We start from the raw sequence: 18,510 nt of genomic DNA, 5'->3' as shown, positions 1-18,510 counted from the left end.
CAGCTCATCTGGGCTATCACGCTTTTTGCACGATCATTTTTTTTTTCTAACTAGTCAATTGTATACCTGGACATCCCCGACATGAGTGTATATAAGAAACATTTTCTTTTTCATGGATGGGTGGGGGTGCCTACAAGCCTAGAAGTACAGGTTTATCATATTCTTTGTTATATTTTATAATTTTTTGTGAGACAAATTGAAGCCTCACCCGACACAGCGACATTATCCCGCCTACGTGTCGTTGAACAATGTGTGTTTTTCTGGAGGTAGCTGAGTACTTGTGTTAAAATAATAAATACGGTAACTAAATTAGAGCTTAAAAAATATACTGTCCCATTTTTCCCCTTCAAAGTGATGTTACCATATTTTCTTCTTCTAATTTACCAAAATTTTGGGGAAGTGTAAATTTCTAAATGTGAGATTATAAAATAAAGAATGTTTAGATGCAACTTGCAAGGCCTCAGAAGTGCCGTTTCCGGCAATCTGAGAGGCATTTTTTGCCAACAATTTTCTTGTACGCTACGCGCCAACCAATGGTGGCGCTCCGCTTAGATAGTGTCATGAGAACTTTCGGGCACAAAAATTTCTGCCCCCCCCCCAAAACTGAATTGGTCCCGTACGCCTATGGTATAATTTATAGTATACAAGTGATGTCATTTTTGCTGCTTAGCTTAGATTCGGTTGTATCAAAATCATAACGTCAGGATGTTTTGTCAATTACGAATTAACGTTTCCAAAACATTCATTGACAGACGATGGCAAATTAACCTTTTAAAGGTATAGGTGGACATGCTATAGATTGGCCTGAAAATTATTCATTGAGAATAAACGAACAGAATCATGCCTTTTCACCTAAAGAAAAACTCTTGTAATTACATAGTTATACAATTAAATGCATTGAAATTAAATTCATAGCTTGAAGCGAAAAAAATCTATTAATTCTCTGGTTCATATTGAATTATTTTAGTACACAAACAATACTATGCTTCCAGTTTAGTCGAAAGAGACAGTCATTTATAGAAATTGATGTCAAAGTTAGCAGATTCTCACTGACCAGAAACGTGATGCTTTGTGAGAACTGCCCCTTTCAAAATTCTGCCAGGGACCTTTTAAGAAATTTCTCAAAAAGGGACCATATCATGATACGAGTGTCGCCAAGCATATGAAGAATAGTTTAATCACAAAATGACGTTGACATTAACAGTTTTCACACAGCTCAGACATGATTTTACTTACAGCCCCAACAATGTACCGTCAGCCATGCTGTTTATTTTGCTATGCTTAGGGAAATGGAGCAATACGAGGCACATAGAATAGTACGGTGGCTTAATAGAGACATATAGGAAAGAAAGGAAAGTGTCCTCAAATTTCAAAATGTTAACATATAAAGTCAACATTTAGACACTTTACCTCAAAATTGTGACTTGTTTTTTCACAATTTTGACTTTTTATCTCATAATGACTTCTTATCCAAAAATTGTGACCATTTATCTCACAATTGTGTCTTTCTATCTCAAAATGTCTGAAAGATTTTACTTTTTATCTCAAATGTTGACTGCTAACTTAACAAGGATGTACGCAAGGGCGGCGGAAGTACTTTTAATCTGGGGGGGGGGGGGGCACCGACATCAAAGGGCACTTTGCAGAAATTCGATTGGACTGATGTAGCCTGATATTTAGTACCCTTTATAACTCTTATTGTATTATCTTATTTGATGTAGCCTGATATTTAGTACCCTTTATAACTCTTATTGTATTATCTTATTTGCGTATACACATCACTCCATCAACGCCCCCCCCCCCCCCCAATGAAAATATGCATACTAGCACTGCAATATCCAATGTGCAAATTGGGAAACAAGGAACAAGTTTTCTATTGAGACAAATGAGGTGAAATCATGTTAGTTGCTAATGTAAAAATTTTCCGGATTAGAGTTTATTTCTTGTTAATATATTAACAAATTGTTTCCATTCGAAATAGCTTTGAGTTTGACCCACATAAATTCATTTAAAGTCAGGGGCGTAGCCAGGATTTGCAAAGTTGTATGCACGACTATCTGAGCGGAGCGCCACCATCGGTTGGCGCGGAGCGTACAAGAAAATTTTGGTTTTACAAACCCCTCAGATGGCCGGAAACGGCCCTTCCCGAGTGTTCATTCTGGTCCCCTGGCCTCTTGCTAACTTGAGACACCTCAATTTTTATGCAGAAAAAGGGCACATTTTTAACCCTGAGGAAAAGTGGGGGGGGCACGTGCCCCCTGTGCCCCCCGGTTCCGCCGCCCTTGGATGTACGAAGTATGCGTACGTCGTACGTAATAATTTTGTTTTCCACATCCTCTCTAGAGCTTCTCAAGGATGCATGCTGCCTGTTAAATTTCACACTTATTAATTAATTTACGGAATATATGATGTTACAAACACGTGTTGAAATGGGTTTTTACTAGTCAATCTGGGCTTCTTATTACAGTGGCCAAATCTGATAGTGTTTGTATTTGCAGAGATTGGTAAAACTCATTGCGTCACTCAGTCATAGTGCTTGTACTAGTAGTGTACTACAGAATAAATATTCAGATAAAAAGTATACAAACATTTTGAGATAAAAAGTAAACATATTTAGATATAAAGTCAATATTTTCAGATAAAAATGTCCCAATTAAGCCACCGTAGAATAGTGATGAGATTTCATCTCAAGTTTTTAAACATGTTGGCATAGCTAAAGTCTTACCAAAATTGTCATATTTTGGGACACTGTTTTCTCTCTCCTATGTCCCTCTTAAGCCACCCAAGAACAGTAATGAGGAATTCATCGCAATTGTTTAAACATGCTGGTATGGTTAAAGTATCTAGGGTGGGGGTGGGGAGGTAGAAGGGATCTAACTGGAGTGGGGCCGTAAAAGGGACTGGGGGCCTATGCCCCAGTTAGTACGTTGCAAAATACCTCTTTCAAGTTTCTGGCTACGTCCCGGGGACTTTCCACATACTTCTCGTAATAATGTGAACCTTTTATTAACTCTTCCATTAAACGTGCAGCTACAACAAAAAGAACTGGTTTTTAGAATTATTCACACATTGGTTAACTCATTTCGTGTAACAATTAAATAAAGCCGCTATATATTTGCGTCTTATTCAATATTTTCTCAAACGCTCATTGGCTCCACGATGCCATAACGACATACATAACTAGCTTATCTTTTTAAATCTTACTACAAATGGTGGACTAAAAGTCGAACAATTTACAAATTTCAAAGTTGTTTTACTCGAAGATATTTTTCGCCAGAATCGCAATAGACCACGCCCATAATATGAATATTTAAATACTGTGAACTTCATTCAATAATGAGGTAAATAATTTTCACTTTACCGGCGTCCTAAGCAACCCAGTATACCAATACGTACTACAACACAATCTTTTATATGTGCGTTGTGTAAGGCCGACGTGATTCCGACGCAACATTTGCGAATTGTAGGGATTGAATCTATTTTAAGGCAACGGCTCATAAATGTTAGCTATTGAAACTAGTGGATTTTTGGCGACTGTATGCGATTAATTTTTAAATGAGGAATTAGTCGGAGGACACTCTACTCATTGTCTGCAGAGTCCCTTATTACTCGCCAATAAACACTGTTGGCAGGGAAAAACTTGGATATCTTAGTTTGCTGTTTTTTATTTATATGTGTAAACAACTCGATGGACATTCAAAGGGGTGAAAAACGGCGACAAAACGCAAAAAGCGGATATGAAACGAAGGACTTACTATTATATGCGTATATGGCAAACCATGTGGGACAAACACCACATAATATATCCGCGTAGTAATTCGAACATATACGCGTATTAATTGGAATATACATGCGTGTACATGTGTATAGTTTCGCTGTTTGAAGCGATCTCGGGAGCCCGCCAAAATATTTTCGTTGATGTATGTACACAGCAAGAGCGGAAATGTGTTTTCGTGTACATTCGAATTAATCCGTGCATAGTCTATATTGGATTTAATCCCCATATGTATTCTATTTAATACGTGTATATATTCGAATTAATACGTGTATATATTCGAATTAATATGCGGATATATTTAAGCCATATGATTGGCTAATAATATATACGCGTATAAATTCCAATTAATACGCTCATATATTATGCGGTGTTTATCCCACATGGCTTGCCATATACGTACTTGTTGTGTGCATATCACTCAGATACTGTATGCATATGGTATGTGTGAGATCGGACACGTATCGCGCGCTTGTGGCATAGACAAATAAGCCAGTTTAGACAGCGCATGCGGTACAAAGCCGCGTGACGCCATTCACAGACTCATTCATAGACTTTAAGGGTTTTACATAGGGACGGATATAAAACTTGTAAATTTTGTTCCAGGACACGAGTCATTGATTTGCGTACAAGTATAGGGGACATTTGATATTGCGTCCGTTCATCTCAAAAAGTGTGGGACATATCCCCATGTCTCCTCCCCCACCCCCCCCCCCCCGGATTGACGCCCATGTGCCTCGGTAGCAGAGACTCTCACTGTGCGACACGTGGCATAGTATACACGAACATTTTAGCGAATTACGTTTAAGATAAAAAACAGATAATTGGTGAAGGTAAGACTGATAAATATGAAAGGAGAAAAAGGTGACCCCCCCCAAAAAAAAAATCATGCTCATGATACGTCATCCGTTGAACAAGTGATAAGGTACCAACAGCGATGACCAGAGTGTACGTGTACATAATATGTACAATATGTGTACTGATTTGTATGATAAATATATATATATATATATATATATATATATATATATATATATATATATACATATATATATATATATATATATATATATATATATATATATATATATATCTATACACACGCATACATATATACATATGCGTGTGTGTGTGCTTGTTACACATATTCTATATATTACATATTCTATATTTTATATTATATGTTACATATTTATTTTATTTTCTGTTTATCTTATATATTGTATGATATATTATACATTATTACACTTTTTCATACACTTTTTTTTTTCCCAGTTCGTCAGACGAAATGGCAACAAACGCTCTCGGCTAATTCTTTCCGTCGACATGATAGTCTTTGGTATCATGTTGCTGTTCTACTCCTGAAGACGAATGCGCACAAGAAGAAAACTCTGTCACATCTGAGCTTTTACCTGTATAAAGAGTACGTGAGAGATTGCATGCTCAAAAAGTGGTATAAGGTTGACAAAGAAGAAATATCAACAAAAGAAGACGTGTCAATTAAGGGAACAGAACGGTGCGACGAAAGCGCCGCTACTAACCGGATATGTAACGATAGCCAGTCAGAAGAAGAGACGAACGATGATACACACGACCTGACTCCATCTGAGGAGAGATTCTGCATCTGTTGCGAAGTGAACGATGGCAGTCCCTACCTCCAGTGCGACATCTGTGACAATTGGTACCATTTCAGGTGCGTGGGATTATCCACTTCTCCTGATACCACAGACCATGTAGAACGCTCAAATTTTACGTGCAACAGATGTCTTCCGCTGACAGGTCGTGGAATATGTAATATTGGTAACTCATGTTGGTTTGCAGCTATCATCCAGGCTATTAAAGTTACAGACGCTGGACAGATATTGAAGAACACCTCCCCGACGATTGGCACAGTTGCTGACGAAATCAGGCGGTTCCTTTTTGAATTAGAAGAGGACAAAACGGAACCCTTAAGCGATGTTATAGTTAGGCAGGCGATAAAGACGATTGCTTAAGAAGTCCGTGGTCCTTTTACCAATATTACGAGTCAGCAGGATGCCAGTGAGTTTTTTCGCACGCTGCATTAGTGATGCCATTCAAAGGGAAAATGTCAAAAGCAATACACCACTCGTGACAACGACTTTCCTTTCTGAAATAATATCTTGTTTGAATTGTGGCAACTCAGAGGGACGACAGCAGTCACTTCCTATGCTGACTATCACCACAGACAACACAGAGGCTGAGAGAAATATTAGCGCTATATTTCAAGACGAGGTTCGAGAGGAGGTATTGTGCAATCAATGTAAACAGAACCAGGTGAAAGGATACAGTTATGAAATTCACAAACTACCTCCATGTCTTGTTCTAAACGTAAATCGTACCAGAGCAGGTGGACGAAAGAGCACAGTTCCTGTAACTTCTTTAATATCGCTGGAAATTTCAGACTTTCAATTGAACTTTTCCGATGAATGTTACGCAGGATATCATTATAAACTGGTATCTGCGGTCGTACACCAAGGCGTAGATTGCAGGAGCGGTCATTACTATACATATACGTTTAGGAACAACGGAGTGGTCTGTCATAACGACGAAGACGTAGAGAGATCTACGTTTGAGGAAGCGGTCGCAGACATAGCGGTGAATGGCGTTATTCTCTTCTATGAGCTTTCGCCTGAGAGCAGTGCCATAACATGGTTCACAGAGAAAGACGATGAAGAAATACCCAAGTTGGAAGAGGAGAATGTTCCACTGTCGGAAGGTAAAACTGCGGACAACGGTACTACTGAAAAACCGCAAGTAAAGATACCTGATAACGCCGAAGAGCTTGAAAAGACGGTTGACCAGGACGACGAGTCTGTGGAAGGCCCAATCAGTCTGGAAACGCTTTCCTCATTGAATGTTTGCCAGGTATATGACAAATATTTCGAAGCGTCCATTCCGACTAATGCCTCTTTTTCGATTGACGAAAACGATTGGAAAAACCTTAGAAGCAGGCAAAAGGGTACACGATTACCTTTACAGTGGGTAAATGTGTTTTATAAAGGGCTCCGGCAATCAAACCCATTCTGTACCTTGATGTTCAAATGACACCGGGTTTCCAAGAAGGGCAGCAGGAAAATTTCCGGTGACATTTTCAGTGCTTACGCATATTGCTCTCGACGACCGACATGTTCCGTTTCGGCAAGACTCTCGATGGCCAGTAACCTAAAATGCATGGTGTTTTATACAGGCTGCGTCAAACACGAAACAGATGAGACTTCACAGCGTCCCGTGCGAGCCGATGAACGGAAAACGCTGCAAAATGAATTGTGGAAAAGCCATTGCCCATCACGTTTGCACACGGAACGTCTCGGAAAGCTTGACGAGCATACATTGGCTAGCGGAAACCTAACCGGAGTATGTGTCGATGGCTCTGTTTTCAAGCAGATAAGCTACGAGGGAAGACGGCAACTACAGAGCGATAAAGATTTATTAACAAGTCTTCTTTTGAAAAAACAAGATAGTTTGAACAACTACATCAGACAGATTTCTGCCTCTCCGAGCTATGTAGTCTCATTTACGGACGCTGGGGTTCGCCTCTTCCATGAGCTCGCAAAGACAGTGCCATTGCACTGGGATGCCACGGGTTCAGTGACATGGAAAGATGGCAACAAGGAATATCTGTATTATGCTATTGTTTTCCCAAATCCAACGAGACAAGAGGAGGGGGAGAAGTCATCCCCATGTCCCATAGCAGAGCTAATTTCAACAAATCAGTCTGAGCCAACTATATCTAACTGGCTTCAGTTGTTTAGATACAGAGAGAAGAGCATATTCGGGTTTAGAAACCTAACAACCCCTTGTTTAATCTCAAGCGATAGGAGCCTTCCATTGTTGGTATCTTCACTTAAGGTTTTCTCTGGAGAAACGATGAAGCAATACCTGGAGAGAAGCTGGAGAATCGTGAGCGGTGTTGCTTCTGACGAAGACTTGAACGGCATGGTTGTACACAGCGGCCTTTGCCACTTCATGAAGGACCGCAAAGAGTACTGCCGTAAGTACTATAAGAAAGAAAACTCGTGGTTTGGCATGTGCTTGTTTCGTCTTCTCGCAGAAGTTCGCGTGTTGCAAGACTTTCGAAAACTGATGTATTCGATTTGCATTGTCCTTCGAGCAGAAGTCTACTCACCGATCTGTCAACTTCACATGAAGGAAATCTTGTCAACACTTCGCAGTCGAGATTCCTCTGAAATGAATGAAATTGTTGTCACTGACAACGAGTACGAGGGAGAAGAAATAAATCCTTTGAAGCAAACTCAAACAAGCAGATGCACAGAAGAGGATGCTTTAGTTCAGGAATCGTCGAATTTCAAGACACTATGTCACAACATAGACAACGACGCGAAGGAAGCCCTGTCGAAAGAGGAAAGGACAGCTGGTTACGATAACTCAAAACCAAACTATTTCAAAAGCAGCCAACTGATAGAGAGAATGCTGACATATGTTTTGCCTACCATTCCTATCTGGTCACAACTCATTCTAGGTGACCTGACCAGACACTCGACAAAATATCAAAAGGCTAATTACGACACTACCAGATATTTTATCCGCAACCCACCAACGACACAGGGCTACATGGAAGCATACAATAATTTTTTTAAAATGACGACGGTGGCCAACTTTCGATTTCGCTTGGACGAATTACTACAAAGAATGCTCACTGCTATCGAGGCACAACAAAGGAAGTTTGTTCTCCAGTATAGGGTGCGCAAGCAAAAGAAAGTGGGAAAACGAGCAACAACATTGGTGGAAGAAAAATGGAGTCGGACGTCGAAAAAAACCAGAGATGATATGAAGAAAAGATCGAGCAAGGGGGCCATTGGAAACTGCAAAACGGCAGCAGAAAATATTCTACAGACAGTTACATTCGAATATGACAGAGAACGAGGAAGGAAAACAGAGGACTCCACTCCGTCTCACTTAAATAAAATGAATAAAAGGAAGTCAAACACCCTAATTGGAACTCCTCGAACCAGCAAAACCCTCAAAAAGGCCAACCTTAACCAAAATGACAAGAAATCCTGGAAACGGGAAATAAACAAAAAGGTAGTGGAGGGCAAACTGTTGGAAACCCAGACGATAATCATTGATGAAGAAAAGGAGTACACTGAAAACTACGACCGACGGGATCTGTACGAATCACTATTGCGTAATTCGTGGTTAGATGACAACGTAGTCAATGGCTATTTAGAGTTGCTGCAAACACAGGTGACGAATTTCAACGTGTTCCTTTGCAATTCATTCCAAATGAGTTCACGAATTTCAATTTCCCAAATCGCTAGAAAATGGTACAAAGCACAAAAACTCATCGGAAGTAGATGGATTCTCCTTCCCGTTAATCGCAACGGCGTACACTGGGTACTACTAGCTGCAAATGCAATTACGCAAACACTTTATTATCTCGACCCCCTTGGAGGCGACAATCTTGGTGGAGAAATGAAGTGCTTCATTCGTTTCCTTGACGAGAGGTCAGCGTTGGAAGGACATTCATGGCGTTGTACGAGATGGTCGGTTGAAACAACTTTTTCTTTTAAATTGCCACTCCAACCAACCCCAAACGACTGTGGTCTGTATATCCTTCTTTACGCCAGAACTTTGTTGTTGGAGAAGGAAATGCAAAGTAACATTGACATTCAAGCAGAACGGAATTCAATCTACCAAACACTTCACAATTACGATATGCAGCGGTTTTAAAGTTTCATGTATACATGTTCCGCGAGATACTATTACTGCCAAGAAACACAGAACTGTAAAAATTCAGACTTGGTGCCAAATTGTTAATGTGAGAGATATTATACCAATGACGAGATTAAAACACTGTCGCTTTCAGTATATGGAAAACATTTATTATCCTTAACGACGAGCTTAGCGACGCTTTGCACATGTTTCCGGACCTATATGAATTAATTGTTGGGACTTATCATGCTTTTCTACGAACGAGTTTGGCAGACATCCAACTATACCATCCACCAGTTTTTGGGGTGAGTGTCATCTTTCCAACCCGTGGGTCATATATGATGTGTTCTCGATGAAAGTAAAAATATTCTGCAAAGCATAGATTTGTTAACCAAAATATGATCACATAGACTTGTAACCAAAATATTATCACATATTTCAGATCAATGATCTGCTGATGTTGCTTATAATTGCCACTTATACTTGCCACTTATAATTGCTTATAAACGCCTTTTCAGACTTAAAATGTTTCCGTTTGCTAGTTACCAAAGGAAATATTTCACGGGGTTCTTTGATAGTTTATGGCTTGGTAAATGTGCAAAACGTTGTCTTCTAACGTTTTCCACACAGATTTCCTCGCTTCTTCACCGACGCATTCCAGTTTATCTTTCAAGATCGGCTTATGACAACTTGACGTTAACTTCCTACAGTAAGTATGTTTTACTAGTCAGTAAGAATAAATGAGCAACAACCATTCTCCTTTCTCGTGTTAAGCAAATAAAGTAGCATGATTAGATCTTGCAATCAATTGGAATTAAAAAGAGTAACAGAACGAAAGAAATAATCGTCTTGTTGCTACTAGAATATTTTGTGCCATGTCTTTTGTACTGAAGTAATTCTTACAGACAATGGGAGCAATACTTGAGGCCAAAGGAAATATTTAATGAGGTTCTTTGATAATTAATGGCTTTCAATGTTTCCATACAGATTCCATCGCTCCTGTATATATACCGACGCATTCCAGTAAATCTGTCACGATCGGCGCATGACAACTTCACTTTTACTTTATACAGTAAGTCTGTATTAACTTTGTCAGTAAGTCTAAATAAGTAACGAACATGGCCGCGCATTTCTCGTGTTAAGCAACTAAAGTAGAAGTAATAGATCTTGCAATCATTTGAAATAAAAAGAGTAAAAGAAACTACAGAAACTTGCTCAACAAAAATAAAATGATTGCGATCGTCATGCTGTGAAGGGAAAAGGCAATTGTTCGAGGAAGGGTGTTTGCCACGCCAGAACAGTTACAGATTCCCTCTTTGGCAAAATGTTGCTAAGTTATGAAATCATCACTTTCATATTTATTTCATCGTCATTCACCAGGTACCATTCTTTCATTTGACTGAAATTTAAATCTTAGTTTGAACAGAGGCAGAAAACATTAACCGGTTCATCCCTATATTTTTCTACAGGTTAGCAAATTGCACATTCAAAGTTTGCAGAAAGCCGTATTCACAAATGTTCTCCGTACACACTGTTTTATGGAAGCGCAAGTTATGCAAAACCGGTGCCGTTGGCATATGTTATGGTGTCAAGGAGGAAGAGGAAGGACGACCATTGGGCTGTACTCAGGGCAGTATAAAAGAAGCCCTTCCTTCTAACCCCAGAGTTAACCGTTTCGTCTTGACCTGTGATGCTGCGAAGTATGAGAGCAGTTGAATCCGTCTTTCCAGATGGCACCATCGAAGGCTGTCTGTTTCACTGGCGTCAAGTGGTATGGGGAAAGGTGAATTGTTTTTATATGTTTTGGCAAGTCAAGAGAAAAAATAGAATGCATTTTATTTATACATAATGAAATTTAATCTATACATCCGTCGTAATATATTACATATTTTTCTATATCGCGGTATACAAGATTGAGATTGAGGAAAGCTTATTCATCGTCAGAAGCTGTGCAAGCGTATATTCGAAAACTGATGATGGCATTACCTATGCTACCACTACAACAAGTTTGGCCTCAGTTCGATATTCTCAGAGAGGAGCAAAAAAAGGAGTGGTCTTACCAAATGGAATCCACCTGGACGTGTGTATTAAGAGAGCCATTCACACGATATTGAAGGTATGTCTCAACAATCCTTTTTTGTATTAAATACTATATCACTTGTATTACTGGTCATGATTGAAGTTCCTCTTTTGTTTTTATTTACACATGAAATTATATTTACACATTGTTTTTTAGGATGGCGTCGCTACCTGAACCAAATCGCTGGAAAGGAAGTACCGTTTTATGATATTGTTACAACTCTACACATAGGGGCTGAAACCTTTGTTACAATGTACAAGTGTTGCTGAGGTCGGAAGGAACACTGAGGAGGGTCAACAAAAAAAAAACGGGCACACAGGACACTGCAGTCTCGAGTGCAGCAGTTCTGGGAAGAGTTTGAGACAGGAGACCAAACGACTGCGAGACTCCTCAAGTCATGTTCGCGACTGTTCGGAACCATGGACACAAAACAACAATAGATAGCCATAATCAGCTGGACAGATCTGGCATTTTTTCAGGAACTAACTCCTCGCCTGTCCCCACGGGGAAAAAAGAGGGCATGGGCAGGGCCTTGGGGGTAGTTCCCAAGTGCGCTCAACCATGTTTATATATCTAACAAAAAACTAACATTAATCACACAAAAAAAAACATGAAACAGACTGAACTGTTGACAAGCGTTACATGAAGTATGTAAAAGGGACGTTCCTTTGTTAATGCGTTCCAGTTTTTTCTCCCTAAGCCTAAAACAAGTAAAAGAAAGCAAGTAAAAAGGAAACTCACCTTTTAAAGTATTGTCTACAAGAATCCTAAACTGTATTCTTGTACCATTATTCAAGAGAAAAGAAACTATTATTAAACTCACCTATCTTAATATACTAAAACATTTATTGACAGCCTTCCCACCAAATCCTTCCTATCTATGCCATGTTCTAATTACAGAGCAAAAATACAATAACATGGAGGGCTGCCGACACTGGTATTAAAGAAAACTTCCCAATGACTTCAACAATGCTTTCCACACCTACCAGATTTTACTCTTTCGAAATAGCCTAGCCTATATGCCTTCCTTGGTTTATCCCCTAAAAGCGTTACTTTCCTCACTTAGCCGTTTTAGAACACAGTTTCGTCAAGTACTGCAAATATCTCTTCCCACACAGCTTCTGAGTCCCGTGAAATATGAAATATTTTTTTCACTAACATCTCTTTGATTAAAATCATAAATTACATTTACTACAGTTGCTTCACTACCTAAATTTAACTCTTTCAAAAACCCCTAGCCAATTAGCCTTGTCTCTTTCGTCTCATGAGAAACGTTAGTTTCCTCCCCTACAAGCGTTACTTTTCTTCCCTATGGTTTCGAAATTAATGTTTTAAGGGGAGGAAAAACTAATGGGTCAGCAAACTAACGGGAGCCCTACAATATGTCTGAATTAATTTAAGATCTCTCATAAATGTTTTCAATACTTGATATGTTTAATTTTTTCTGATATCTAAAATTCATTTTTAATAAATTTGAGATATCGCCAAACATTAAAGGGTCGAATATGATCTGAAAGCTATATATCATTTTATACTGCAAGGCTTACCATTTCCGGAGTAGAAGGAGAGTGAGTGGGGTGAGGGGGCTTTAAGTATGGTCAGGACACGTCGCAGCTTTGATGGAGGGACTAGTGATTATAGGTATATTTACTGTGTATATGCTGGGTTGTGGATGGGGGCATTGTACAGAGTACTACATAAGGGTAAGTTTGGTTGAAAATGTTCCTACTTCACTGTCGTATTGTGACTATTAGTAAAAAATCTATTTACAATAATCATATGATTTATCATTGAATATTGATGTTGCTATGGGGAGAGATTCAGTTGATGAGAGAAGGGGTATTAGGAGGGAGGTTGACAACCGGGCAGTGGTTATGATTGATGGAAGGGGAACGAATTGATTTGTGAATTATGAAGTCAAAGCAATTAGTTTCTCATTTTTGTGTATTTGTTTGTACAAGTATTAAATTATGCGCATATAAATTAGCCTTTCATAAGACCCTTGTTCCAGTTACAACAATTGAGGTGTCAGAGATGATGTGCATGCACAGCAGCACTTATCACTCGAGATGTTTGGTAGCCTGTAATATATTCTTATTATTCACGAATGAAAATTTAACAGAATGTCAAACAATAAGTCATATCCCACACATTTAAAAAATAAAATTATACTTTACTGCAAAAAAAAATAATACGTCTTGAACTCATCGAGCTATCAAGATTTCATCCAAATAATTTCAAATGAACTATAAACTCTTTAAGAAACCTCACTTCAATACCTTCCCAACAATGCATATGTTCCTCTTACAAAACGTGACTGGATTTTGAGTAATTAAAATTGGTAAATAATCTCCCCTGAACCTCCTTGACCGGCCTTTGTATAGTTAACACAAATGTATCATTTGTTAATACAAATTAACGCTGATGTAATATTAATTGGCTTTGTAAAGCAGGGAGTTCCATAACAACTCCCTTGTGACACCTAGACAACCTTTGAAGTCACAATGATAAGCTGCTTACATCGTCTTTCTCAACGTGGGATTCAACGGTAAGGAATTAACCTAACCGTTTAGACAATTATGTTCATTAAACAGTATCGTAAACTCACACTACGGAAGGTACAGTTAGCATACTCGTTCAGCAAGTTGGTGCTGAACGTGCATGCTAACTTCAATTGGGTTTATTTACGGTTAAATCACGAATGTACGGCTGAATGTGCGGCTCACTTGACTCTAGTTTGTAACATAGTAGTTGTGTGCGCGAAATGTATGCATTGACGATACTACTAGTACTACTGTAGCCTACTAATAGTACTAGTACTACTATTACGGGATTCCTGGCTTGGGCTACATCGCGTGACATATTACATTGTATTTTTTGGCGGCTAAGTTTGGCCTTACACAGTGGTCTTCAGATTACTATTTCCGGATAGAAACGATCTTTATCTGACAAATTAAAAATGAAAGACCGATTTACAGAAGACAACTTTGAATGGCAATTCTTAGTTTAGCGTGCAAAATTGGTACATCCTGCGGGTGAAAGAAAAGGCTCTAAACAATTTTATCGCAGTTCCTCTATGCTTGCGAGTATGAGACTAAAATCAATTCTGAAATCACACCAAACAAAGATTCCCTGATTAGTTTATTACCTACTTGACTGGAATACCTCTTTTGTCAATTTCAGAAGGAATGACGTCTTGAGACGGTCAGTCACAGTTCACGAATAACCACACCCATTCTTGCGTTATCTAAGTTGACGGCCATGTTTCGATTTGAAGTTAGCATACTGTACTTGTTGGAAGCGATAGCTTTCCATAAAGGTACTACACCACAATTAGAGTATAGTGTTTATCCGCTCGAAAATGTAACCATAGTCAGAAGAAAAGAGCTACAATGACCTAAGGAGGCTAAGGTAATGCTTGTTTTGGCATATTTTCAGTTGTCATCATTGTTTTTTTCTGCCTTTATGTGAAACAGCAAAAGTTATTCATCGAAAGCCATGGGCGGCGATCATGGGGGTGACGGGGGGGGGGGGGGGAACACATGTCCCCCAATATTTTAGGTGGGGATATAGTATCTAATATCCCCCCAATATTTGGTGGCATAGTTTTTTGGGGGCTACAGTATAAATAGAAACTAATGCGTGAGATTATTTATCCAAATCATACTAGGCGGCGGCTAAAACCTTTATCCAACACATGCTGCATTAGGTAAATGACACTTCGTGGTCGTTTCTGTGACTGTATAGCAAGTTGTCACTCATGATTATCATGATATCTCTACATTTCTTGTGTATGAGTGTAAGTACGTACACACATATATATGATCCACATCGATTCAATGGGTTTCCATTTGGCCTGTACGTTTCCTGCAAGATTTCTAACCGCAGACGCGTTACCAAGGGGGGGGGGAGGGGAAACGGGGCGCATATTTTTTATGATATCGCTAGTAATTTCAAAGTAGAAAATGCAAAGATGCAACTTACAAGGCCTGGGAAGTGCCATTTCCAGCGATCTGTTAGGCATTTGGGCACACATTTTCTTTTACGCTTCGCGCCAACCCATAGTGGCGCTACGCTTAGATAGTATGCAGGTGCGTATCCAGGGGGGGCGTTGGGGGCGCGCGCCCCCCGGGTAAGGAAAAGAGGAGAGAAAAAAAAGAGAAGAAAAAAGGGAAAAGGAGGGGGAAAAGAAAAGGAAGAGAGGAAGGAAGGGAAAAGAAAAAAAAAGAGAGAAAAAGGAGGGAGTAGAAGATAGCCAAGACCTCGGGAAGAGAAAGATCCCTATTATATACACAGGGTAGCCAGTGACAGATCAAGGATTACGGAGGGGGTGTGCGCCTCACCCAACCCCTTACCCCGATAGAAAATCGCGCATATGCATGTGATTTTTTTTAATTACTACTCTGAAAAGTGGGTGGGACAAATGATATGATATCCCCTCCACTTTTGAAAGTGGGGGGACATGTCCCCCCGTCCCCCACCTGTTGACGCCCATGGATGTCACCATCAGATATTTCTAGCCATCCGGTCCTTTCAGAAAGAAGTACTTTCTCTCGTCGGTGAGTACTTTGATCAAAGTAATCATTTTATATCCTAATATTCAATAAACCACCAAAACAGGTGTCCATTTGTTAACTGAAATAAGTTGCCAGTAGGTTTACATAATCTATCCCTAGACCATCCAATTATAGGTGACATTATAACTAAGTATCCATTACTCAATTTGACCTGTCACTGGTTATCTGTATAAAGTGCCCAAATTGAAATATATCAGGACTTCTACTTTGGTTAGTCTAGAAGGCTGTTGTGTGTATTTTCTTACGTATTATTATAACAATTCCACAAAAAGAAGTACTGAAATGGTTAGAAGAGTTGTAACTCAACCAAGTATTTTGTTCAGCTAGAATTCGAGCTTTAAGTTTGGGAGTCAGGACAAATTAACATGAGTGTCTATGACTTGGGAATCTCTGTTATAGCATTGATCAGGTTAATCCTTGAATTGATCTCGTCCAATTTATCTAAATGTGGATCAATGAGACCAGTCCATCATGACTACCACGTACATGACTGGTGAACTTTCACAACCTCCTTATTTCCTCACTAAATCATTTGCTTTTAAGCCCTTCTTTGTCAGATTAAGAGATGGTACTCCCGATAGCATAGAGTAGCGTGGGTAAGCAGATAGGGAATACTGATCTCGCATTGAGATTTAGTAACGGTTAGGCTAGGAAGCCTTCAAATCAGTTTCAATAACCCAAATAAATGATTAGACAGGTCAAGATCATTATCTTTATTTATTCTCCCATATTCCTGAATAAGTGATTTGAAGAAAAAAAATGAGTTCTCTCAGGTAACTTACAAAGTGGTCATGTAAAAAATGATTAATATAAAATATACTGGAAAACATCAACACTTTAAAAATATTACTATTGTTGTAATTAATTAAATATTTCAAAGAACCAATCACAAGTGAAGTCAAGATGTTTCCAGTAAGCTCAGTCTAAAGTACACGCATGTTTCCTGACATTAAAAGTATTTGCCAAGAGTACCATTGTTCTGAACGACTAAAATGTAGGTGTTACAAAATACAAATTCCCAGCCTGTTCTTTAAATCCAAAGATAAAAACTGGACTTAATACGTTCCAAGGATGCAGCAAACGAAGTTACCTTTTACGGACTTAAATGTATTGCTACAATATGACATTCTCTTAAAAGGAATGTAAAAAAGTGTATATAACAATAGTAGATGCAAGAGAGATCTCATCAAGTGTTAATATACAATATATAACTGCATTGGCAATTATAGTAAATTGCCTAAAATATCAAAATTGATTACAAATAATAACAAAATGAACGTAAACCAACGCATTTTTGATAAAGGATAGGGATTTGATATCAGAACCTGAAAGTCATTGTGAAACAAAATGATGACTTTTCACGGTGCAACAAGTTGGCACAAAATGCTTGCCATAGTTAATAGAGAATATCTATCAGTTCATGGACCAAAAGAATATGTTAAATGCTGAAAAGCTTCATATGGCCTTCTACTAACAAAAACAAACATAATTGTAAACATGTTAACAAATTGAGGTAACATTTTGTGTTTTGTGTTTGTGAGTGTTATTCCAGATGTAATATTGTAGTTTCTTGGGGGATTTTTTGAAATTCGACAATGCGAATATAAAGTGAGTTTGGTACATTTATGCTTAAACAGTATAACAAAGTTCTACCTTCCAACTTTCATGAGATTCATAAGAATAATATTAGAAGTCGAATTGTATCAGTCATAAACGTGCTCAGCTGCGTAATTCTCTGCTTGAGACTTGTTATATTTGTTAAATTTAAATTGTTTGATCTCTTTACCATTTCTAAGTAGTTGATAATGGATTCTTCTCTTCTTGATAATTTTTCCCTACAATAAGACCTCGAATAAGCTATGTTGTAATCTAGTCTCCACCACATCAATATAGTTGTTGGTAATGACGTAATAGTTTAATTTTATGTACCACATGGCAAACGTTTAATGTTATTCTTTATACCCTTCTTTACTTAAGTTACATATGTAAAGAGTGTAAGTTACGTACATATAAAGAGTGGAACTGAAAATTTCAATGTAATGTCATTCAGTGCATTGGTAAAAACTTTAAAACACAATTTTGAACTGCAAAATTGTAAGCAATGGTTATATCGAATGAAAATGGGCGTGATTCCTGCATGGCCACACGATATGCAAGGTATCCATTTGAAAATGCGCCCTTTAATACGACTGCCATTACAGTTTACCTGCCTCGAGCATTTTAATAGGCTCTCACAGTAGATCACAGGAAATTTGAGCTGTGCAAGTGACTTTTCCACGCTCGTTTCCTTTGATAGGCTTGGCGAATAGATTACGTAAAACACAGGCTAACGTTCCAGACTAATAACCTTGAAAGGTGAAGAAGTGAGCAGTGACGAAAAATGA

At 38.6% G+C, this 18,510-nt stretch overlaps 1 protein-coding gene across 1 annotated transcript in view; it reads right to left on the bottom strand.

Annotated features, from left to right (window-relative positions):
• LOC139970061 (uncharacterized) overlaps positions 1–14,968 on the bottom strand; it is a 126,865-nt gene extending 111,897 nt beyond the window's left edge. Inside the window, exon 1 of the mRNA XM_071975693.1 lies at positions 14,702–14,968. The gene's annotated coding sequence lies outside the window, so the exon portion shown is untranslated. The remainder of the gene's footprint in view (positions 1–14,701) is intronic.
• Between the last annotated feature and the right edge of the window lie 3,542 nt (positions 14,969–18,510).

This window comes from Apostichopus japonicus, chromosome 7 (genome assembly GCF_037975245.1).
Source record: "Apostichopus japonicus isolate 1M-3 chromosome 7, ASM3797524v1, whole genome shotgun sequence".
Classification (NCBI taxonomy): Eukaryota; Metazoa; Echinodermata; class Holothuroidea; order Aspidochirotida; family Stichopodidae; genus Apostichopus; species Apostichopus japonicus.
This window is presented reverse-complemented; position numbering and strand designations above follow the sequence as displayed.